Here is a 24,335-nt window from a genome sequence, read left to right as displayed (position 1 = left end):
CAGTTTGCATATGCTTTTATATGTTCTTACTTAATTGCATAATTGATAGAATATTCCCATAATGCTCGTGTGACAATATTATGTCAATTATTTTATAAATTGCAAATTAATAGCAATGCTTCCCACAGGTGGTGGTGCGATAGACTTGTAGAACGAAAATTCGTTGTGTAATGTTTGTAACTTCACTTCATTGCCTGTAAGAGTCGCCAACGGACAAAAACAATGAGAAATGTACGTACGCCAGACATGAAATTGGCGTGGATGAACGCACATTCTCGCGTTAATTTCACTGTTAGTACATACGACCGTGAGCGTGAAAGCTGGCGTACGCAAAGTTTTTGTGCGTACGCAAGATTGATACATGAGGCCCCTGGTCTTTTCACCACAGAATCTGAGGAGCTTAAAGACTGACCACTAACACCTGAAAAACAGAGGAAAAATCATGTTAGATGATTTAGAACAAAATAATAATATACTACAAATGGGAGTTTCTCACATGCAATAATCATCAGTAGTCCAAATAGTAGTATCTCCATTACAACAGAAAAAGCCAGTAAAACAGTTATAGGTTACACTGAAGCTGTTTTAGTCACTGAACACATGCACTGACTGAAAGTTCAGCTTATAACACAATCTTTCAGGAGTCGGGGAGATGTTGACCCTTCCCACAAAATAATTTGCATCTTTGGAGGTTTGCAGACTTACACTGTAGTTTAATGCAGTAATCTGCAAATTATCACAGGAGACAAGGGAAAAAATAAGTGAGAAAAGATATATTACTTTATCAGTGTACACCTTTGTTCTGTAATTTATTCATGTGTAACCAGGGCAAGATTTGCCTTAAACTTGGTTAAGTTCCCCAGTAATTCACCTTTGTTGCGTTAACTAAGTTATGTGCGCTGTGCACGTGGGAGGGAAGTGCACGCCAGACTGGAAGAGAGAAAAGTTAGAAACGAGAGTTACGCAGCGAAAGAAATAGTTGATAAAACTGTTAAAGAGAGGACATTTCCAGCTTTATATCAACTTGTCCGTGTGTGGTGACTACAGTTGTGTGATTTTATCGAGTGGATGGGTTAATTTGCCGATCATACAGGCATTGTGTTCCTGCACGTGAGAGATTGCCCGTGGGGAAGGGGAATTCAGATCACGTTGACGGAGATTGAGCGTGAGTTAACCTGAAATACTGTATGTTGTAAGAGTTGTTCAAATGTTAAATAACTGTTTATTTCATATAATAACTGAACATGCAGTAACTCCTGTCCTTTATACTGTGTTAGAGGGGAGAGAAACGATACGTGAGATCACACAGGTGCCAATTACCACGTGAGCTTTTTCTGTGTGCTTCAGAGGCTTAATAAGAGTGAGTTTTGTTCATTTTATTCTCCCAAAGTGTTTCCGTATATTGCATGAAAAGGATTGTACTATGTGTAAAGTGTGTACTGTTATCGTTAGTCTATTTACTGATTAATATGCTCAAAAGAAGATAAACATGTGAATGGGTGATGCATTCATCTGGTGAAATGTGCTGATTGCTCATATTCTGTTCTATTTGTTTTATTAGGCACAAACAGACCACTGCCGTTGTTTTGTACACCCTTTATACATTTTGTAACTTGGTTTGCACTGGTTTAAGTTGAATGGGGCATGTGATTTGGAGTTTTATTTGAGATTGTGTGAAGAATTCTTTTTCACATTATTGCTTACTATTTTATTTCCTGTACCCATTGAAGAAAAGTGGGTGTTTGTCTTTGTTTTCATTACTTTGTTATGTACAATTTTTCTCATCTAATTGGATTAGAATCCCAAATCTTTTCCCCCAACAAAACATTAATGCTGAGTCCCTTTGTTAGGCTCAGTCAAGAATAAAAGAATCCTTTTGCTAGATGTCTTGGCTTTGTCTTTTCCCTTAACATGTAATAAGGGCGTCAAGCCGGCCACACATGGTTTGTTATTTGTTATTGAGTCAATGTTTCAGAGATACAACCAGAGCACCAGAGCATCTACAGTGGAAAGATGCATATTTGGAAATTCACCAGCACTGCCCAGTGACGGGCCATTTTTTTAGATGTCTAATTTCTAAACAAATTTCTAGTTTAGAATGAATTATTTTATTTTTTATTTTTTTTGTATATTGTTGTTGTTCCCTCTCCTTTCCGGATTAGTGTGTCAGTTTTGGGCATAAGTCAGTTTCAATAACTGGTTGTGATTCCACATGGATCTGCTTTGTATGCCGGATTTGGAGTTTATTAGGATGTATTTAAAGACACCCTTTGGTGAAAATCAAGTTTTCAATGTTGTTTATATGTCTATGTGTTTTTAGATATATATATGCTCTAAGACAAACCATGTGCAAATTCATTTCAACACCATTGCTGAGTATTTTCTCCTTAAAACTGCAGTGAACAAAGACAGTCTCAAAAACGCGGTTTGAAATTGCTTTTTTTTTAAATAAGCTCCATCCTGACAGCACCCATGTATTAGTTGAATTAATGAAGTAATGTGGCAGAAAAAAGAATCCAGTCCATTATTAATATAAGGGAATGTATGCTAAATAGAACAGATATGCTTATAAAGACATATACTGTGGGAAACATATGTCATTATGATTAAAAATAAGGAATCATTTTAATATTAACAGGTTTTTGTATTTAATACATTCAAAACACTTCAGACAGGCATTATGTCACTTCAGAGGCTCTTCCCTTTTTTCAGTGTTACTCAACCATGTCCACCTCATTTCTCATGAGTTTTTGTACAGCTGCTTGTATTAGTGTTTCCACAGTGTCTCTTGCACAGTAATACACTGCAGTGTCTTCAGTCTTCAGCTGATTCATGTGCAGATAGAAATTAGAGCTGTCCTTAGTTGCTGTGAACCTGCCCTGGACTGACTGAGCTGAGCTCTTATAAGAATCTGAATGATAATAAATAATCCATTCCAGTCCTTTTCCAGGTGCCTGACGGATCCAGTGCATGTAAGTGCTACTAAGAGTGAATCCACTACAGGCACAGGTCAATTTGTGGGAACCACCTGGACAGGGGTGCCGCCAGAAATTCTGGGCCCTATGGAAACCAAAATTTCTGGGCCCCCTACATTTTCTACAGATAAAATGTAACCCAATAAACATGCCCTGTATACTTTAAAAAAGATACTTAGCACATTGCATAGTTGCATACGAGGTGCAGACAATAAAGCTGACTCTGCATCTGTATAAGTCAAACACACACACACATAATAACCATATTATTTTGTTTTCTTAATATAAAATATTAAAATATCTATTTTGTAAACTCCTTATAGCCAATGGTTACTACAGACACATGTTTTATTCAATTTTATATTATTTTTTTCTGGGGCATTTTATTCATATTAAGAACGTCAAGTTTGACAGCATCGATCGTAGCAGCAGCACTGTCACTTCACAGAACACACGACACACACGGCAAACTGATTTTGTAATTTTGTAAAGCGTGTAGATTACTTTTTTGTTTTGTAAAGTTATCATCATGTGGCGAACACAGTAGATAAGACGTGTTTAGAGACTTCAATCTTCGTGAAGTTTCGCGCTCAGGCTCACCTTGTTCGGCTGACTGTGCGTTCACACCGGACGCGAATAGCGCGTCAAATTCGCGCCTGCCGCGTCTAGTTATACGCTTGACCACTTTGTGTTAATGCGCGCGTCAAGAGCGAAATTGACGCGCGTGAAAACCAAAGTTTAAAACGAAATTACAACGCGTCTTGACTCTTTGCGTGGACTTAACATTGAAATCACTCGCGCCTGACGCGCTATTCGCGTCCGGTGTGAACGCACCATGAGACGGGGACGGGGGACGTGGGGACGTGGGTGTGCAGCAGCCGCTGAATCTGTGTCTACGAGACATGATAACCCGGAGACAGCAGAGATGTTATTATTGTTGGATGTAAATCATAATTCAGTAATTATTTTACTAAGCTAGCTAGATAAAAGCAGGTCATGTAGCAACAAAAATAAGTAGCCTAACTCTGAAAGTTTTGGAATACAGGAATAGGGCAAGCTACCTTTCTTTTTGAAAAACTGTGTGACATACTGTCGACTTCGGCGTTCTCTGTCTTCTCTTTCCGTTTTTGATGCCCTGACTTTTGATGTAACATGCCTGCGTGTGTCACTGTCTGCGCTGCATCATAGCAAGTGCAATAAGCAAGAGACGCTACACTAGCGATCGTAGCTCGGACAGCGCAGGTGGAATGAACCATTGTGAGGGGGAGGGGTGTGACTGAAACAGTAAATACATTATTTGTTTTTTAAATATTAAATCTATGGTCAAAACGTACAAAATACACATTTAGTGCATGAGGGGCCCTAGCACATTTAATGTATGTATAAAAAAGAGAAAAGAACTAAGAAAAGAAAAAGGGGGTCTGCTCTTCTGGGCCCTAAATCAGCCTGGGCCCTTAGAATCGTCCTAACCTTCCACCCCTTTACGGCGCCCTTGCACCTGGAGCCACAACTACTGACTGTTCAGACTGTGTGAGCACAACCTGAGAGTCAATGCCTGTGGATAAACAAAAAAATTACAAATAATTAGGATCATGTATTTATTTACAATAAGAAAATAGTTTATTTTGTCCAGTGAATATACGTACCAGACACTGCGGCCAGCAACAGCAACAGATACAAAGTGAACATGATTTATATCAAGGCTGAACTAGTGATGAGTTCTCCAGTCAACAGTGCAGTTGTTTAAATATGAAACAGACATCAGATAATTTGCATAGAAACCCTGAATTAGAAAACAAGCAAAAACTAGATCTTGTGGCCATTGAGGTTAATTTCATGAACAATAGTGCCACATCTTGATATGGATATAAAAATGTCTTTCTGCAGCATGAATAAATGTGATTATTTTCAAAGCAGGAGCATGCAACCTCATCTGAGTTCTATTAAAAACAGATGTGATGTTAAAAGGTGAAAGGTGATATTGTGTGATTCACACTCATGTGCTTTGTTGTTAATACATTGTATATTATTTAAATTCTGTTGCTTTTATATGAAAAAGTTCTGCCTTGACACCAACAGATCGAAAAACAGTTCAACAGTAACATTTAAAACAGTGCACATGAATAAGTCTGATTGTCAACAGGTTTTCAGAAGCCCTTCTTACATTCTGTGAGAGCAAACATGAATATAAAACACAGTTTAGACACAATATCCATTACCATGTTATTTAATAAGTAAACTGATGCAGTAAAGTCACAAATGAGTAGATGAATAAAGTATGTTAATGAATACAGTGGGGCTTAAAAGGGAGGACAAGTTTGCATAGGCTGCCCTCTAAAGGTTTCTATTTTCTGTAACCGTAATAACCTCTGTAACCATGTCTGCCTTTCAACATATTTTTATTCTTATTTAGTAGTTCAGAGACATAGTAGCTCATTATGAATTTTTACAAAAATGTTTATATATATTTTCCGAAAGCTTCTTTACTACTTGTTGCATGATTTCTGTCTGAAAACCTGTTCAAAAGATCAGCATTTAAAGATATTCAATAATATGAATGTAACATTTAACTTTCCAGTTTGTTAAAAAAAAAAAAAAAATCACACATTGGAATGCCATAGAACTCAGCTGCATTTGAATTTGTGAATGTTTTTTTGTTTTGTTTTGTTTTGTTTTGTTTTGTTTTGTTTTGTTTTGTTTTGTTTTGTTGTTGCATGAATTCGGGTATGCTTATAATGCTTGTTGTTCATTTAGAAAGACCTCCACGAAGAAGTAGTTACGGATTTAAATCAATATTTTAATAAAGTACAAATCAATAAAGTGGCTTGTTAAAAAAAGTATCAAGTGCTCTTGAGCCCTCAGAGACATGAGTAGTTTTTGTTCAGCCCTGCAGTCTTTTGTCTTACTGTGAATCTCTTGCACAGTAATAAACAGCTGTGTCTTCAGTCTTCAGGCTTTTCACCTCTAAATACAGCATGTTTTTGCTGGTGTCTTTGGTGATGGAGAACTGGCCCTGTAGAGACTGAGCAAAACTAGTGCCAGTGCCACCGTCAATCCCCCCGATCCACTCCAGTCCTCTCCCTGGTTTCTGACGGATCCAGTGCATCCAGTAGCTGCTCACTGAGAATCCAGAGACACCGCAGGACAGAGTGACTGATTCTCCTGGTCTTTTCACCACAGAATCTGAGGAGGTCAAAGACTGACCACTAACACCTGAACAACAGAGAAAAATCATGTTAGATGATTTAGAACAATGAAATAATAATCTACTACAAAAGGGAGTTTCTCACATGCAATAATCATCAGGAGTCCATATAGTAGCATCTCCATTACAACAGAAAAAGCCAGTAAAACAGTTATAGGTTACACTGAAGCTGTTTTAGTCACTGAACACATGCACTGACTGAAAGTTCAGCTTATGTTATCACTTATAACACACTTTCAGGAGTCGGGGAGACATTGACCCTTCCCACAAAATAATTTGCATCTTTTAATTTGCAATAACTTCTATTTGATAAATGATAAATATTTGAAATTGACCCAATATGTCCTGTTATATTAAACAGTACAGTTTTTAGCTCAGGGAGGATTTTTATTTATTGCGTTGATACCAGAGGCATTCGTTGGAAAGGAGACAGTGTCAGGAAGGCTCTGAAAGAATGATTCATAATTATTTTTTCTTTTCTTTTTTTCAGATTTTAATATTATGCATTTGGAATAATAAATGCATTTAACAGATTTTTAAAAAAAAAAATTCTCTAATGTATCTTGATTAAGAAAAAGGAGACAAGGTAGACACGCATCCAACAATACCCGCAGATTATACAATTTAATGCATTACTCATCAGTACAACAGAAAGATACTCTCATTGCCACATTAGACGCTGAAAAAGCTTTTGATAGGGTCAACTGGAAATTTTTATTCACCACACTACAAAAATTTGGCTTTGGAGAGTAATTTATTAGCTGGATCAAGATTTTATACACATCACCATCTGCCACAGTCACAACCAATGGACTAACATCACAAAGCTTCACACTGCACAGGGGGACGAGGCAGGGATGTCCACTCTCTCCATCTCTATTCACTATTTTTATTGAACCCTTAGCAGCAGCTATCCGCCAAAACCCAGCAATCAAAGGTATTGAAACACCACAACAAACACATAAAATCTCACTTTATGCAGATGATATTCTACTATTTATACAAGAACCTCTAGCATCTACTCAAGAAATAATTAAAACAATCCAGTCCTTCTCATAAATGTCAGATTACGGAATAAACTGGAACACATCTTCCATCCTCCCTTTACATAAAACCAAATGGGATGTGGCACCCCACCAATCACCTATACCTATATGTCATGATCACATCACCTACTTAGGCATTAAGATTTCCTCCAGACTGTCAGAGTTGGTAACACTCAACTTCACACCACTGCTAAAAAAAATAGAAGACGACTTGCTTCGATGGCTCAACCTTCCAATCTCCATAATCGGCAGGATAGCAGCAATAAAGATGACAATTTTACCAAAAATTAATTATCTATTCTCAATGATTCAAACCCACCCCACAATCACTTGGTTTAAATCACTAGACTCCATAATCACTCACTTCTACTGGAAAAATAAAACACCAAGGATAAAACTCACCACACTACAAAAAAAATAAGGTTCAAGGAGGACTAGAAGCACCAAATTTTCATTATTACTCAATGGCTAACCAACTGCAATACATATACAAATGGATCCACCCCACCCAATCCGATATTATATGGCTAGATATAGAACAATCACTATGCAAAGAATTAAATATAGCTGACATACCATTCCTCACCAAATCAATCAAACAACACACATGTTTTAATGCTGTAACTATAGCTTCCACTTTGACAGCTTGGTGGAAATTTCACCAAATCACAAATTCTATACTAGCTCCATCTAACCTCACCCCACTGTGGAACAACCGTGACTTCATAAGCAATAAAAAAATATTGAATTTTCGCACATGGGCTGAAAGGGGTATCACCCACATTAACCATATTTTCAAATCTAACACATTAACAACATTTCCGCAATTGGCCCAGGAGTTTGGCATCGGGAGCAATGCATTTTTAAAATACCTACAACTCAAATCTTCTGTTCTGGCAAAAATAAACATCAGAGCCACAAATTTAGAACTTCCACTGGCAATATCAGACTTGGTAAACATTTCCTCTCCAAAGAAACTTCTCTCTAACATATACAAAATCATTTCAAATCAACTTCAGACCATATATTTACCAACAATAAAATGGGAAAACGATCTCTCAATAGCTCCTGATGCCAACTTCTGGACCCAAATCTGTAAAAACATGTATCTCATGTCCAAAAATGCTAATCTTCAATTAATACAATACAAAACACTTCATAGAACACATTACACGGGCAATAGATTAGCTAAAATGGGTTTCACATCAGAAGTTTGCACACATTGCAATCACAATTCTACAGATACATACATTCATGCAACCTGGCACTGCACTCCAATCAAACACTTTTGGGAAGAGGTCACACAGTCACTATCCACTATAATCGGCTGCCGCATCCCACTATCACCCTCTCTTTGCTTGCTGGGGGATCTCACAATAATTACTGATAAAACTATAAACTCTAAAATGCTCCTCATAGTTCTAACCATCGCCAAGAAAACTATCCTCATGAACTGGAAAACTCGTAACAACATACACATTAACCACTGGAAAAATCTTATTACAGACTTCATTACAATGGAATACACATCTCCCCCTTATAATTACGCATCTGAAACCGACCTCTGCCATCCAACACTTTCTGACCTCTTACAACTATGAATCCCTTCTCTCCTCTCAACTCCGACCCCTCCCACCTTTTAATCAACCCACGGATATTACTGCCTTTTTGTTATTTTTGTCATCATTGTCATTATTTTCATTACTGTTATTGTTATGATTATTATTATTTTTTTATTTAATTTTTTTATTATTGTTTTAATTGCTGTTGTCGTTGCTCTCATCATTGTTATCACCATTGCCATCATCATCATCATCATCATCATCATCATCATCATTATTATTATTATTATTATTATTGCTGTTTTGGAATTACTAAACTGGTGTTCATTGTTATCACTACTGCTGTGGTTAAATCAATTGATTATTTCCAATTCCTCCCTAATCTTTTCATGTGTTTTTAATGCACCACAAAGTAGAATATAAAAAATTAATTAACTAAATAAGTGGATGTGTGTGTATATGTATGTATATATGTATGTGTATGTATATGTGTATGTATATGTATATGTATATGTGTATATATATATATATATATATATATATATATATATATATATATATATATATATATATATATATATATATATATGTATGTGTGTATATGTATATATGTATATATATGCATTGAAAAACCTCATAAACACTCAGGCAGGCAAGACAGGTGAAAAGTGGTTTCCATAGGACAGCATCTCTGTCCCAAGTTGAGACACTCTCACACTTAGGCCGCTGTACGTGAGCTGTATCGTTCAGTTTCGTTCCACCAAGTGGGGCACTAATTTTTCTTTTGCTCAATATGTTCAACGTTAATAAAAGATATCCAAGCAAAAAGTTCTCCACGCATTATCCTGCAGTTAATGAGAAATTGTAATTTATTGGCGCACTATGTTGATTGCGTATTGAGACGTCTAAAACGGTTGAGCTCGATTTTCAACCAATCAGCATCGAAAATGTAAGTAGGTCACAGCCGAAATCAAGCCAATATCACTACGCACATATGTAAACAGAGGAGGACGTAAGCAGCGCATCTTCATCTGATAGCGGCGATCAAGCTCGATTAACACCCGTAAAGTGTATTCTTCATGTCGGAAAAGATGGTGGGAAAGGTCCGCAGCCCTTTACTGAAGTCCGATGGGAAAAAATCAAGCAATGTGCGTAGGAATGGCTCAAAACGTCGGACACTACGGAGCTAACGTTTAGCTATTGCTAATAAACATGTTGCCCTCCTGGACAAACTGGGGCTCGTTCTTCGTACGTTGCTTATTACATCCGAGATCAAATGACACATCCAAGATAATATCATCGTGCTAATCATGATCTGGCTAACTCGGTTCTTCGAACACACTTGCCGGATAGGATTAGTATCGCTGGATTGAGTTATCTGAGATAATTGCGCGTTCATGCGCTGGGTTAAAAGGGGACATGTATCGATAGTAGAAACATTGATCAGCAACGCTGCTATTGGCTGTTCAGCATGGCCAAAGAGCGCGCACAGTTTTTCTCCGCAGCAGAGCAAGAACTAATAGTCGAAGTTTATTCGGAATTTTAATGTTTTAATGCAAAACGCCAGGGAACACCTCAAAGTCTGCAAAAGCCAGGAGAGAGGGCTGGCAAAAAGTAGCAGACAATTTAAATCCGTTAGAAGTGGCCATGTTAGATGTTTTTTTATCACTTATTAGCCTATATTTTTGTATTTGAATAATTGCATAATTACTTTGTTCATTGTAATGTCAGAGTCACCACACTAGAACATGGGAACAAACAAAAGTGAAGTACAAAAATATTCTACATAATGGTAATTTTTTTGTTATATTATAGTCTCTTTTATAAAAGACACTGTTAAATAAATGGTTGGCTGTTTATAAAAGCAACCAAGAAAAAGGCTGAAAAAAAAAAAAAAAAGAAAAAAGATCTTAGTAGCCTACACTGTAAAATAATTTTTGCTGCATTAAATTAAGGCTGTATAGTCATTTCAACTGTTAAATCTTGAGTAATGATGAATTGCTTTGACAAAACTAATAAACTTATATTAATGTAAAAATATTTTTCCAGAGTGTAGTTCATATAATGACATTGTGTTTTCCTCTTTTGTGCACTTTTACATAATACACCAACACTTGTATCTGTTCCCAAGAAAGTGGTGGCTGAAATATGTGCAGTAAGTGGACATTTTTTTTATAACTTTCCAAAGGAAAGAAAGTATAAGACTTTGTAATGTCCATTTGTTTCCATTTCACTGGACAGTGAATAAACCCTCTCAGATAACTGTCATATGGAGGAACTAGCCTACCTGCAAGTGCATAAATAACTTTACTTCATTTATACTTGTATGCTTTATGGCTGCAATATAAGTTGCAGGATTCCACATCTACAGAAAGGCCTACAGAAGAGTCTGCACAGACAGAGGAGACATAGGCCTACAGGTGGGCAGTGTATAGCCAACTTTTCCTTTTTATTTGTTGCATGAGGCATGTGTCTAATATCTCTTGTTGCAGGCACTTGAACACTGGCTTTTCTTTACAAAGAACAATTGAAATAAAACTCAAGGAACTAAGTATATTGGTCTTTTATTAAACTTTTCATTATATTATAATGAAAAGTTTTTTTTTTGGGCAATGTTGTGTAATATGGCACATGCAGCAATGTCACAGGCCCTGTCAGGTGTGCAAACCTCAGACTTATCAGACACTGAAATCTTCCCTTTAGTTAGCCAAAGTTCATTTCATTGCGTGCCCTTGTCCTGGCTACTGCATTGTAACTGGTTTGGGTCAGGGAATGGGGTCATAAAACACCTGTCTGCAGGCAGGAACATGTCATAATCACCTATGAAGAAATGCAGTTCTGTTAGGATCAGCATAAGTGTATGTAATACAGTGAGCTTGATATTTAATTGTGGAACTTTCCTCACCACTTTCAAATAATGTGCATAAATGTGAATCTCTGAAAATTCTTAAGTCATGGACAGATCCTGGCCATTTTGCTTTCACATTTGTGATATGGAAGATTTTAGTCAACTGACTTTTTTTATTTGATATAATATTATTAATCTGGAATATTAAGACTCCCAATAGTAACTGGGCTGCACATTTACATTGTGAACCCCCTTTCTGTTCACATAATCCCCTTCATTGAGGCCTTGATGGCAGTCTATGGAAGCCTATAGTCTATGGTACCAATCACGTTAGTGAAGCCTGAGTGACATACTGTAATCGGCATGGTCATGATTGCATGATCTTCATAAAAAATGATAGCCAAAAAAAAAAAAAAAAAAAAAAAAAAACTGCTTTAAAAAAACTGCTTTACAACATTGGGTCTTAAAAACCTAAAACTGTTTTTTAAACCTAAAAGCGCCAGGTAAACTCCGAATGACACGACAGACAGCACTTTCCATCAAGTTCTCTGCTCCAATAGTGTAAAGGAAAGAGCCACTCGCAAATAATCATAGGGCAATGCAAACAGTTTGTGCTGTAGTTAAAGCCCGACTCCGACAAGTCGAAAATAATGTGCGTTTCCAACAAATTAATAATGTAAACGACAATCTCACGAGTCACGAGAAAAAAATGTCAATCTCAGAAAGTGCACTATCGCGCTGCGCTGGACTTCCCGTATCAGCTCCGCTTATGAAGCCGGGATCTAATCCTGTTTACATGAAATAAGCCTGCTCCCGAGCAGGTTCAAGTTTGCGCACCTGTTGCTATGACAGCAAGTCCAGGATGAGCGTCGAAGAACCAAACAATCCAAGATCATGCCAAATCGTCAACAATCAAATCCAGCTAACTGAGTTAGCGACGTACGAAGAACGAGCCCCTGGTCTCTGATGTCCCAACAACTACGGGTTTCACACACACACACACACACACACACACACACACACACACACACACACACACACACACACACACACACACACACACACACACACACACACACACACACACACACACACACACACACACACACACACACACACACACACACCTATACATTTACACACTTTTATTTCACTTCTGGAATTATGGAATTACTAGATTGTTCGTTACTGCACTATTTTGGTCTGTATGTCTGTCTGTTAAATAAAAAAAATAAAAATAAAATAAAAAGGAGACAAACTTATTGCACCATTATTGCACCAGAAGTATTTTGAACAAAAACCCTTTCATCGTTTACAAAGGCCTATACCTTGCACAATAAAAAAAATAAAAAAAAATAAAAAGAATAATAAAAAAAATAAGGGATCATAATTTGTGATTTACAGTAAATTATATAATTATTATTTAGTTCTGCCCTGGTGAAGCTTATTCACATAACATATGTTTAAATAAAGTCCAAAAGACAAAATAATAATTGGATTTACTCAAAAATCACCCAGTTCAAAGGTTGACATTTTTATTCTTAATAACCAAAATGACAGAGTATTAAGAATCAACTTAAGCATACATTTAAAATACTGGTAAGTCTCTGCCAGGACAGTAATTTTACTGTAATGTCCATTAACCCTTAAGCAATGTGTAATTCAAAATACAGGTAAAACACCTGTTAAAAATTATAATTATACTATATACTTCATAATTATACTGTACATTGTGCCCTATTTCTACAGACTTTTTTTTTTTTTTTTTTACAGTGTTTGTAAACTATTTAATGGGGTATTAATATAAATTGAGATGCTATTTTGTCTTGTGGATTATATTTCTTAGGTGAAACAGCTTCACCAGGACAGTAAATAAAACTATTAGAGTTGTATGATCCCTTTTTTTAAATTATTATTATTATGTAAACCCACAATCTTAACCGTACATACAGGCTACTTGGAATACAAGTTGCCATTATGCTGATAAAGTATTTCATTTATTTCTATTATTATTTTTCCTGGCCTGGAAATCAATTTTAGTATTCTCTGATATTTCTTTCAGTTATTGTGCATCAATGTATCAATGGTTTGAGTGCATCTGACTAGAGATTCGAGCGTGATTGTGAAAGAGTTGTTATTTGCTCATGTGATAGTCAGTGGCCGTCATGAGAAGCGATCACAGATGAGGTGATCGGAAGCCTCAGAAAACTGCTCAGAAAAAAAAAACCAGTGAGAGTTACGCCAGAGGGCTGAAGAACAATAAATCCTGAACGATAAAGTGTGCTGAGCTAGCATGTCTGTGAGGGAGAGTTCAAACTATATGCATATGGTGCATCTCACTCATTTTAGAACCAGCTGGTTGTGATTCCACATTTATCTGCCTTGTATACATGAATATCAGATGATGTCACCAACGTCTCCTCACTGACGTCACTCACTTCTAAAACTTGTCTGCCGCCATCTTGAGTACCTTATTCGGCAAGATCGATATGTCAGTTGCAAAGGAACTAGCTAGCTATGCTTTCACAACACGGTAACATAAATATAACTTAAATGTAACATAACATAAATCTGTAACGTTCGTTATTTTGAATAGAAATCATCACTCAAAAAGCATTCATTCACGTCTTCTCCGGTTTATTTGTGTTCAAATACATGCAATACAGTATCCGCCAGGGCTATTAGTCCAATGGTAATCAGTGTTTGGTGTAGGCAATCAGTACAGTGATTGATATGACCAATGAAAACTTTAGAATCAGCTGCAGGGCGGGATTTCCGCTGAAGTGGTTTAAAAAAAAAAAAAAAAAAATCACGCTTCTGTTCTGCCTGCGGTCCTGCATGACTTCCTCATTCTGACATCCGTGATAACAAAGCTAAAGTAACATCTCTTCACCTGAAACAAGAAGCTAATAAATGCACGGTTTGAAGTATATGTGATTTGTGTGTGATTTTCGTGCGATTGGGGAATTTTCATATGAATAAAGAATGTTTACAGTATGCATGCTAGGTAAGGATAGGCCATAGCTTCATATAAAATGTTAAATATAACATATTTCAAAATGTTTTTTTGACTTGAAACCATTTTAAACCGCGACCGGAATATGATACAAATCCTCGATGGTGTTTTAAAGTGAGTTAAAAGTAAAAGTGTAATATTAATCAATTAAATTGTGTCATGTAACTTTATGCTACCTGTTGTGCTAATGCACCTGCTGCAGGAGCTATTCTATTCCATACAATAATTTTTGTTAAAGAATTCAAATAATGTTTCAAGAATAGTTATTTTTTTGTTTGTTTTCTAACAAGACTTGAGATAATAGGTTTGTCAGTACCATAGACAGTACTCGGTAGGTACTCAAGATGGCGGCCGTCAACTGGAAAAAGAGCGGATGACGTAAGAGGTCACGTGACTGATATTCATGAATAGGCTGGATTTGCAACTTATCAAGATACATTTAAAGAATCATGGATTTAGAGGTGCATAATGATGCATGTTCGGTTTATTATTTAAAAAATCATACTGTATCTTCAGCTTTTTTTGTTAAAATAAGCTCCATATTGACATCATATAGGCCTTTGGTATATATAGCAAGGTATAGGCCTTTGTAAACGATGAAAGGGTTTTTGTTCAAAATACTTCTGGTGCAATAATGGTGCAATAAGTTTGTCTCCTTTTTATTTATTTTTTATTTTTTTTTATTTAACAGACAGACATACAGACCAAAATAGTGCAGTAACGAACAATCTAGTAATTCCATAATTCCAGAAGTGAAATAAAAGTGTGTAAATGTATAGGTGTGTGTGTGTGTGTGTGTGTGTGTGTGTGTGTGTGTGTGTGTGTGTGTGTGTGTGTGTGTGTGTGTGTGTGTGTGTGAAACCCGTAGTTGTTGGGACATCAGAGACCAGTTTGTCCAGGAGGGCAACATGTTTATTAGCAATAGCTAAACGTTAGCTCCGTAGTGTCCGACGTTTTGAGCCATTCCTACGCACATTGCTTGATTTTTTCCCATCGGACTTCAGTAAAGGGCTGCGGACCTTTCCCACCATCTTTTCCGACATGAAGAATACACTTTACGGGTGTTAATCGAGCTTGATCGCCGCTATCAGATGAAGATGCGCTGCTTACGTCCTCCTCTGTTTACATATGTGCGTAGTGATATTGGCTTGATTTCGGCTGTGACCTACTTACATTTTCGATGCTGATTGGTTGAAAATCGAGCTCAACCGTTTTAGACGTCTCAATACGCAATCAACATAGTGCGCCAATAAATTACAATTTCTCATTAACTGCAGGATAATGCGTGGAGAACTTTTTGCTTGGATATCTTTTATTAACGTTGAACATATTGAGCAAAAGAAAAATTAGTGCCCCACTTGGTGGAGTCAACCTGAGAGTCAATGCCTGTGGATAAACAAAAAAATTACAAATAATTAGGATCATGTATTTATTTACAATAAGAAAAGAGTTTATTTTGTCCAGGGAATATACTTACCAGACACTGCGGCCAGCAACAGCAACAGATACAAAGTGAACATGATTTATATCAAAGCTGAACTAGTGATGAGTTCTCCAGTCAACAGTGCAGTTGTTTAAATATGAAACAGACATCAGATAATTTGCATTGAAATCCTGATAGCAAATACTTTTTGGAGCTTGAGTCCATTGAGGTTCATTTCAAAGGCAATAGTACCACCTCTTGATATAATTTTTATTTTTTTATTTTGTTACAGCTGGCACGAGCATGTAACTTAATCTGAGTTTCTTCAAACAGATAAACAGTGACGTGTTCTGGTGAGAGTGGGTACAGGACTGTTTTAGGAATGGGCAGAGCCTCTGCAATGTTCTGTTGTTAAGACAGACTCTAGAGAGCTATTCGCTTTTTTAATGTTAAAAACATCACCAAACAACAGAATTACATAAGCTTTATTAAAATGTTCTTATTAAAATATTAAAATCTCCAGAAATGCTGTTTTCTAACTCATCAATCATTATTTAATGTGAAAATATCTCTTAATACTGTCTTGGCAGTTTTTGTGCACAGTGCTGCAGTCATTTCAGTCACGGTGCTTCTCTGCAAAATAAAACATGATAAATGTGTGTAAATTCAGATAAAAATAAAGCATTATATTATGAGCATTAAAGACTGGAATCAAACATCGAGAAGCCAGTAACAGTAATGTAAATCCCAAAACGTTATGCTCCATATTGTTGTACTGAATTATCGTGCTGTACAGGGATACAGAACTTATTATGAAGGTTCAAGAGGAAGATGCATTTGCATAATATAATTAAATATTCAGTTTGGGATGTACTGAATTTGAATAAGGGTTACTGAATATTACTGAATCAGATATATACTGTATAATGGATCCATACAAGGCATAAAGAGTAATGAACTCAAATCTTTGTATTTCGAACTCTAATATTTGTTTGTTTATTTATTTAGTTGTTTGATGTGCATCTAGTATTATTCTGGTATCTTTAAATGGTTTTAAATTAAAAACAAATAAATTAATAATTAACATGATTTGGTGTCATATTCAAGTGTGTGTGTGTGTGTGTGTGTGTGTGTGTGTGTGTGTGTGTGTAATAATTTTGTTTTTCTTTTTTAATAATAAAGAAATGATTTTATTTAAATAATTAAAACCATTATTTGTTTTTAATAGTAATGATAAAGAGTTCTTAACGTGTCTGATGATGAAGGTCTTACCATGGCATTCCAAACTACAGTAGTCATGCATGTTAAGTGTTAAGTCGCTGCACGAGCATTAAACTGGTTTTCATCACAGTGCCTGCACTGTAAAAAATGATTTGTTAGTTTGACTAAAAAAAGTAAGTTACCTGGTTGCCTTAAAATTTTGAGTTCATTGAACCTAAAAATGTGAGTTTTTACAACAAGTGATTTTGTTGTCATAATTTAGGATTAAATATTGTATCAACTTATTCAAGCAATCAAAGGGATTAAGTTAACTTACAAATTTAAATTCACTCAACTTAATTCAATATTATATGAACAAACTATTTTAAGTTAACTCAACGTAATCTTAACTACATATAGTTTGTTGTAACAATTAACTAAGAAGTTTACACAGTTGCCTTAAAATTATGAGTTAAGTCAACTTCATTATGAGTTAACTCAACGTAATCTTAACTACATATAGTTTGTTGTAACAATTAACTAAGAAGTTTACACGGTTGCCTTAAAATTATGAGTTAAGTCAACTTCAACACAACTTAACATGACAAAAGCTTTTTTGTTAAAACAAATTCTGGAATAACAGAGCACAAATAAACCATAACTTTAACATTTATTATAACATTCACAAAAATATTAATTCATTGAATTGTCTGACAAGTATATCTTAGTATAAATTAGTAGGCCTATGAGAGAATTAACTGCTGTTTGAAAAAAATACATTAAAGCAACAGGATACAAGCTGCTGCTATAAATGTCAAGCATGTGTGAGAATAAACAAATGTCAGTGTGATGACATTAACATCAGCTTGAATTAAGTGCAATAGAATTAAAAACAAAAAACCCATTTAATGAACATTACACATGAAAATCATTTGCTCAAAACAATATTTTGTCTGTTCAATAAAACAATACAAGTATGGAGTATGCGAGTATGTACAACCTCATAAAGTGAATGAAATAAGAAAACTATTGACAAGCAAACCACAAAATATCAGGCCACTATTCATAACAAATCTCAACGAATATTAAAAAGCATTTCTCAAACAGCATTTAAAGGGTAAGTTCACCCAAAAATGAAATTTGTCATTACTCACCCTCATGTCGTTCCAAACCTGTAAGACATTAATTCGTCTTTGGAACACAAATTAAGAGATTTTTAATGAAATCGGAGAGCTTTTTGTCCATTCATTGACAGCCTATGCAACTACCACTTTAAAGCCCCAGAAATTTTATAAAGACATCATAGAAGTTATCCATGTGACTCCAGTGGTTTAACCCTTAAGTTTATGAAGCGATGTGAGTGCTTAGTGCAAAAATAAAAATATTTACCCAAATATTAATCTATCAATCTTCAACGCACATTCACGTTTTTTTTGTGCAAAAAAAAGCACTCACTTCATAAACTTGAGCTCAATCCACTGGACTCACATGGATTACTTCAATTATCAGGCATGAAAACAGGTCAGGGGTAAAAAAGGTGAGAAAGATGCAGCATATATAAAAAATAAACACTTACATTGAAGTTGCATATCTTTGAACAAAATGATTTTCTCCTTTTCATTAGAGCTAGCAAAGAGTTATATTTGTTTCTGAGATTTTGTCTTCAAAGTTGATGAATAAAAACATCAAGTCAGAATGTCAGTGAGTGTGAGTAGGGGAGAGTAAAATCCTCTTCCACTAAACACTGAACAGTTTGTTCCTTATTCCGCGAACATGCCTCGCCACCAATTTTCATGAGCACTTTTTGGAGTACTTCAAATGTATATTTGACCTCTTTGGGGTAAGTGATATCCAGAGCATAAAGAAGCCCCATTAGTACAGCAAAGGCATTTGACACGTCCTTTAAGCCATCAAGCACAATCTCCTCCTCTAACACCACAGCCACATCAATTATTTCCTTTGGGAGAAGTTTTGCAGTGTTCTTCTCTGTGACCACCAAGAGTCCAACATTCATCCCCTTCACCACCTCTTCCTCATCAGTTGGCTAATAAGAGAAAAGGGAAATTACTATGAATCATAAAAGTGCAAAGCATTTGTAGGTTAACAATGAATGAGTTTTAAACAGAGGCAAGCCTGCATAGTCCATAGAATCTATAGTAGGGCTGCACGATATGAGGAAAAGCTGCGATGTGCGATAACTTTGTTTAATATTGCAATGACGATACGACTTGCGATAAATATTCAAATGTGAATGTTAGCTATCCTGTTCCCATGTCTTAGTACTTTAATAGGTTCTTTGCGTGATTCTCAAATAGGTTCTTTGCGTGATTCTCAAACGTTTATTACCTGCCTGGTTCAGATTACACGATTTTGGCACGATCCGTTTGACGTAGGGTGTTGTGGGGATTCATAAACGACAACGGGCGTCGGGACGCAAGATTCGATCGTTTCATCTCGTATAGTGTCATAGTGGGCGACAACCTATGTTGCATCTGCGATGCTTCACGACATCACAACAGAAAGACTAGCATGTTTAATTTTTTAACGGTCCTCTACGACGGGTTGAGTATTTAAACGAGAGTGAGTGTGCGCGAGTGAGTGAGAGTGCGAGCAACAGTGAGTGTGTGTGTGCGCCAGTGAGCGAGTGTGTGCGTGCGAGTGTGTGCGTGCAAGTGTGTGCGTGCGCGGGTGAGTGTGTGTGTGTGTGTGTGTGTGTGCGCGTGTGACGGCACGCGATGACTGGCCGGAAAGCAACGTGTAGTCTGACGTTTCTTGTCCATGACACGAGTCAAGAGTCAAAATCGTGTAATCTGACACCGTGACTATCGTAACAGACACAAAAATCTTGTAATCTGAACCAGGCATTATTCATCGTGTCAGGCTGTCTGTTGCAATGTGTTCATTGCGCGAGTTCATATCTCAATGACGATGAAAATTCGATGTATCGTTCAGCCCTAATCTATAGTACAATTAATGGCAAATGTTCTTTAATGTTTAAATTATTTTAAACCAATAATGCTAGGTCTTGGCCACGTCGGTTTAAAATAGCTTAAAATTATTTCAGTTACTCCAAAGAACTTTACATTCTACATGGGGTAGACTCCCTCCCCTGAAAAAAAGAAAAGTCATTGGCCAAACCCCATCCCCATAAGAAAAACACAAACAAAAAAACAAATATGACACTAATAATGTGACATAAATTATTTTACTGAAAAACTTTTAGCTTTGCAGTCCAAAAAAGTGCAATGTGTTGATAAAATATTTTAAAACACAAAAATAGACTTTTCTTGGTCTGAACAATATATTGTTTAAGCATCAATACTATGATATGTGTATCTGTGATAGCCAGTAGAAAAAAATCCTTAGCATTGAGCCCTGACTTTATTGTATTACAACAAACATGATATTTACATACCTCACAAATTTTGATGAACTTGGAGGGTTCCTCTTTAAGGAAGTAAGGAAACCCAAAAAGGACAAGTGCTCTTCTAGATTGGTTTAAGCTCTGCAATGAAAAACATTGTTTTAAATAAAAACTAGTAGTCATAAGCCACTTTTCCACTGTCATGCCAGTGCGAGCCAGGGCAAACAGCGTGCCGGGAGAGGGCCAATAGCCTCGGACCTCGAGCACTAAGGCTTTCCACTTTCAGGCCAGTAGCTCTGCAGTGATTCCCTAAAACCCACCCTTAACATGGCTCCATAGAACAACATCAGACAACCCCACCATTACTTAAGACTTGAGATTCTAGTATCAATATTTGACCAATGTTTTACAATAAAAATGTTACAGTGACATTAACTTATTACTTTGTGTCAGGAGTGCTTATCAATCATTCTGAATCAAACTGGTATTTATCATTTCATATAAAAGAGCATCAACAAATGGGAAAAAAAGGGAAAGGGAAAAAAGAGACATAAAACATGTGTATTTATTATCGCTATGGTTAGCATAAGTAGCCTTTAGCATCACATATAAATATATATCTGCTTCACAGTGATCAGAATCTCCATCGAATCGCAACACTCGCTGGTGTCTTAAAGGGATAGTTCACCCAAAAATGAAAATTCTGTCAGTAATTACTCACCCTCATGTTGTTCCAACCGCGTAAGACCTTCGTTCATCTTCGGAACACAAATTAATATATTTTTGATGAAATCTGAGCTCTGTCTGACTCCTCCGTAGGCTGCTAGATGGCCCAAACTTGCTGGCCCAGAAAAGTTATTAAAGAGATCGTTAATATAGTCCAAGTGACTACAGTGGCTCAATCTTAAGTATATCAAGCGACGAGAATACTTTTTGTGCGCAAAAACAAACAAAAATAACTACTTTATTCACTATTCATTTCCTTCTCTCTGGACCTCTAGTTGGTTCGCGTAGTGTTTTTGCGTAGCGCGTCTGTGTTACACGTCACCACGTAGGCTCACTATTGGCCAACGCTGGTCATGTGTGTGATGCGTGATGACGTATAACACAGACGCGCAGCGCAAAAACACTACGAGGCCCAGAGAGAAGGAAATGAATAATGGAATAAAGTCGTTATTTTTGTTTGTTTTTGCGCACAAAAAGTATTCTCGTCGCTTGATATACTTAAGATTGAGCCACTGTAGTCACTTGGACTATATTAAAGATCTCTTTAATAACTTTTCTGGGCCAACAAAGATTGGGCCACCTAGCAGCCTATACGGAGGAGTGATCAGCTCTCAGATTTCATCAAAAATATATTAATTTGTGTTCCGAAGATGAACGAAGGTCTTGCGCGGTTGGAACAACATGAGGGTGAGTAATTACTGACTGAATTTTCATTTTTGGGTGAACTAACCCTTTAAAGTGAGTTTTGAGAACTGAAAATTGCTAAAATTGTCTTAAATGTTGAAGTTAGCTGGTTGGTTGCCTGATAAAATAACATGATACATTTATTTTTTATAATAAAAAACCTCCAAAAAGCTCTGGCCATTTGCCCAGAGGAAGTCCATTTGAGGCCTGATCAAGCCCTGGAAGTGACAGTGTAAGCACGACTGGCCCTGGCACGCACTAGCATGCTCGATTTTGGCCTGATAGTGGAAACACGCCTATGCTGTTGCATGGAAATTTTTATTAATCAGGCATATGACACTGTAACCATTTTTCTAAAAATAAATTAACATATACTCACATCATCCTTAAGAGACTGAATCAGGGTCTTGAGTTCTCCAATGTCTTTGGCTTGGTACAACCGCAAAAATCCGTTACTCGTTACTCATCAAGCCCATGGAAAAAGGTTGCCTTAATGTCGGTGGACACAATGCGTCCAAATTTTGCAGCAATCTAGTAAAATGACAGACCCACAATTAGAATATTACAGTTTTTATTTTATTTTTTATTAACAATTGCTAGGACACATTTTCTCAATACTGAGGTCACCTTTTCAGTTTTCAAAAGAGTAGCCTATGTAAACGTGCAGATTGGCCTGTAGGTTTGGTAATGGTTGTCTGTAGGAGACAAGAAATCATGCAAAGATTAATTGAAAGATATATTCATTGAATTTATTTTGTGCCAAAGCAGTGATAAATTATCCACAGTTTAACCCACATAGACCACTGTTGTGCTTACTGTGTGAAGAGTTTTGACAAAGTAACCCAAGTATTGAGAAATGGGTTCTAAAGATTAAAATAAATAAATAAATAAGTGTTTTAAGTTTTAGAATAGGTAGTTTAAAAAAGATGGTTTATAATGCAAGGCAATGCTGTATTACAAAAGTAACAGTTAACCCATGTTTTAGTAAAGAATGCTAACCTGTCTCTGGGTAAATAAAGCAGGCCATCTGCTCCTCACATCTTTAACATGTTTAGGATCCGTTCACACATAATCTCTAAAATGTAAAAAACGTATAAAAGGCTCATGTGTGAAAGCTACTACGTTAACATTAAACCACTAACGTTAACGTTATGTATATTAAATGGACTCAATGGAAACGGGTCAACGAAAAAGAGGACGACATTTCTGATGCAGAATTATAATAAATTTAAACCATTTTCGGAGTTTTTGCCGCCTAGGAAATACATTAAATTAATATTAGACAAAACCAGTTGAGATTAATACTTACCATAAACAGCCTAGAAGAATATGGCGCCTTCCCGTTCAGCTGTGTTACAAAGTTACGTCGTGTAACTTGGCAAACATGTTCAAAAGCTCAACACGTCTGAAATATCACATAAAAAGATTCATTTGAACACTTATTGCTTAAGAATCATAAGTATAACGTTAACAGTTCAATCTCTATTAGCCTACTTATTGCCGTTTCCTTCTCTTAAATGTAACGTTAACTTAACCTGAATGCATATTTTAAAACGGGCAATACGCATTCGTGTTCAATCAAGACAAAAATGAAAAATAACTAAAATATTGTTATTTATCGGGATTATTTTAAGGTTGAAACGCTTCACTAACAGCCTTACTAAACTGTAAAGATAAGAAACACTATATAAAATAACCTCAATGGGAACTTCTGGAATTTCTGAGGCAAAATTATTACAGATTTAAACCTTCTTCTGAATTCTCGCTTCCTAGCAAATAAATTACATTGCCCTTAGAGAAAACCAGTCTATTAAGACACTGAATTTTAAAATTACTTACCATAAACCGTCTGGCTTGCTTGTCAAGCTGAGGAGAAAATCGCGCCCTCTCGTTCAAGTCAATCAAGTGTCGTCTGTGTCGTACTCGTCTCCCGGGCGTCCGGCGCATGCGCAGGGAAAACTAAGACTCAGAAGTCCAGTGAACTATCTATTAGTTGAATCAACTAATGTTTTTATTTTATATCAGTGAATTGCCACCAAGCCATTAGTTTAATAAACCTTAACTTAAAATGTTTTGTTATCTGAACAACATTAGTGCATCTAAGTTGATTTGACAAAAGAAAATATGTTGTGTTAACAAATCATGGAAATAATTTTTTACAGTGTGTATACCGAACACAATAATACACAGCCCTGTCCTCAAATTGCAGATTTTGTCCTTTAAGATATACTGTGCTTGTAGATGTGTCTCTGGAGATGGTGAACTTATTTTTCAGTGAGTCCTTGT

At 36.3% G+C, this 24,335-nt stretch overlaps 2 long non-coding RNA genes and 2 gene segments (V, D, J or C); all 4 read right to left on the bottom strand.

The window, feature by feature from the left end:
- Positions 1-612, bottom strand: part of LOC309476164 (immunoglobulin heavy variable 3-11-like) — a 39,428-nt gene extending 38,816 nt beyond the window's left edge. Inside the window, exon 1 of the V gene segment in view lies at positions 497-612.
- A 1,820-nt stretch (positions 613-2,432) lies between these two features.
- LOC309476187 lies at positions 2,433-4,775 on the bottom strand. The gene is made up of 3 exons (XR_014197956.1): positions 4,622-4,775; positions 4,474-4,530; positions 2,433-3,028 (listed from the first exon to the last, which is right to left on the bottom strand). It is a non-coding gene; the product is annotated as an uncharacterized lncRNA (long non-coding RNA).
- Positions 4,776-5,683: 908 nt separating this feature from the next.
- On the bottom strand, positions 5,684-6,394 carry LOC309476143 (immunoglobulin heavy variable 3-74-like). The segment is given in 2 exons: positions 6,266-6,394; positions 5,684-6,188 (listed from the first exon to the last, which is right to left on the bottom strand).
- Positions 6,395-17,539: 11,145 nt separating this feature from the next.
- On the bottom strand, positions 17,540-23,893 carry LOC309502453. 3 transcript variants are annotated; one of them, XR_014207295.1, is made up of 5 exons: positions 23,049-23,893; positions 22,677-22,744; positions 22,429-22,580; positions 20,691-20,780; positions 17,540-19,319 (listed from the first exon to the last, which is right to left on the bottom strand). It is a non-coding gene; the product is annotated as an uncharacterized lncRNA (long non-coding RNA). The 3 variants fall into 3 exon arrangements; XR_014207297.1 differs by lacking the exon at positions 22,677-22,744 and having other exon boundaries at positions 23,049-23,124; positions 23,359-23,893; XR_014207296.1 differs by lacking the exon at positions 22,677-22,744.
- Positions 23,894-24,335: the final 442 nt, after the last annotated feature.

The sequence above is a fragment of the Leuciscus leuciscus genome (assembly GCF_965113295.1).
Source record: "Leuciscus leuciscus genome assembly, chromosome: 1".
NCBI lineage: Eukaryota > Metazoa > Chordata > Actinopteri > Cypriniformes > Leuciscidae > Leuciscus > Leuciscus leuciscus.
The sequence above is the reverse complement of the archived record's forward strand: the minus strand, read 5'-3'. Positions and strand labels throughout refer to the sequence as shown.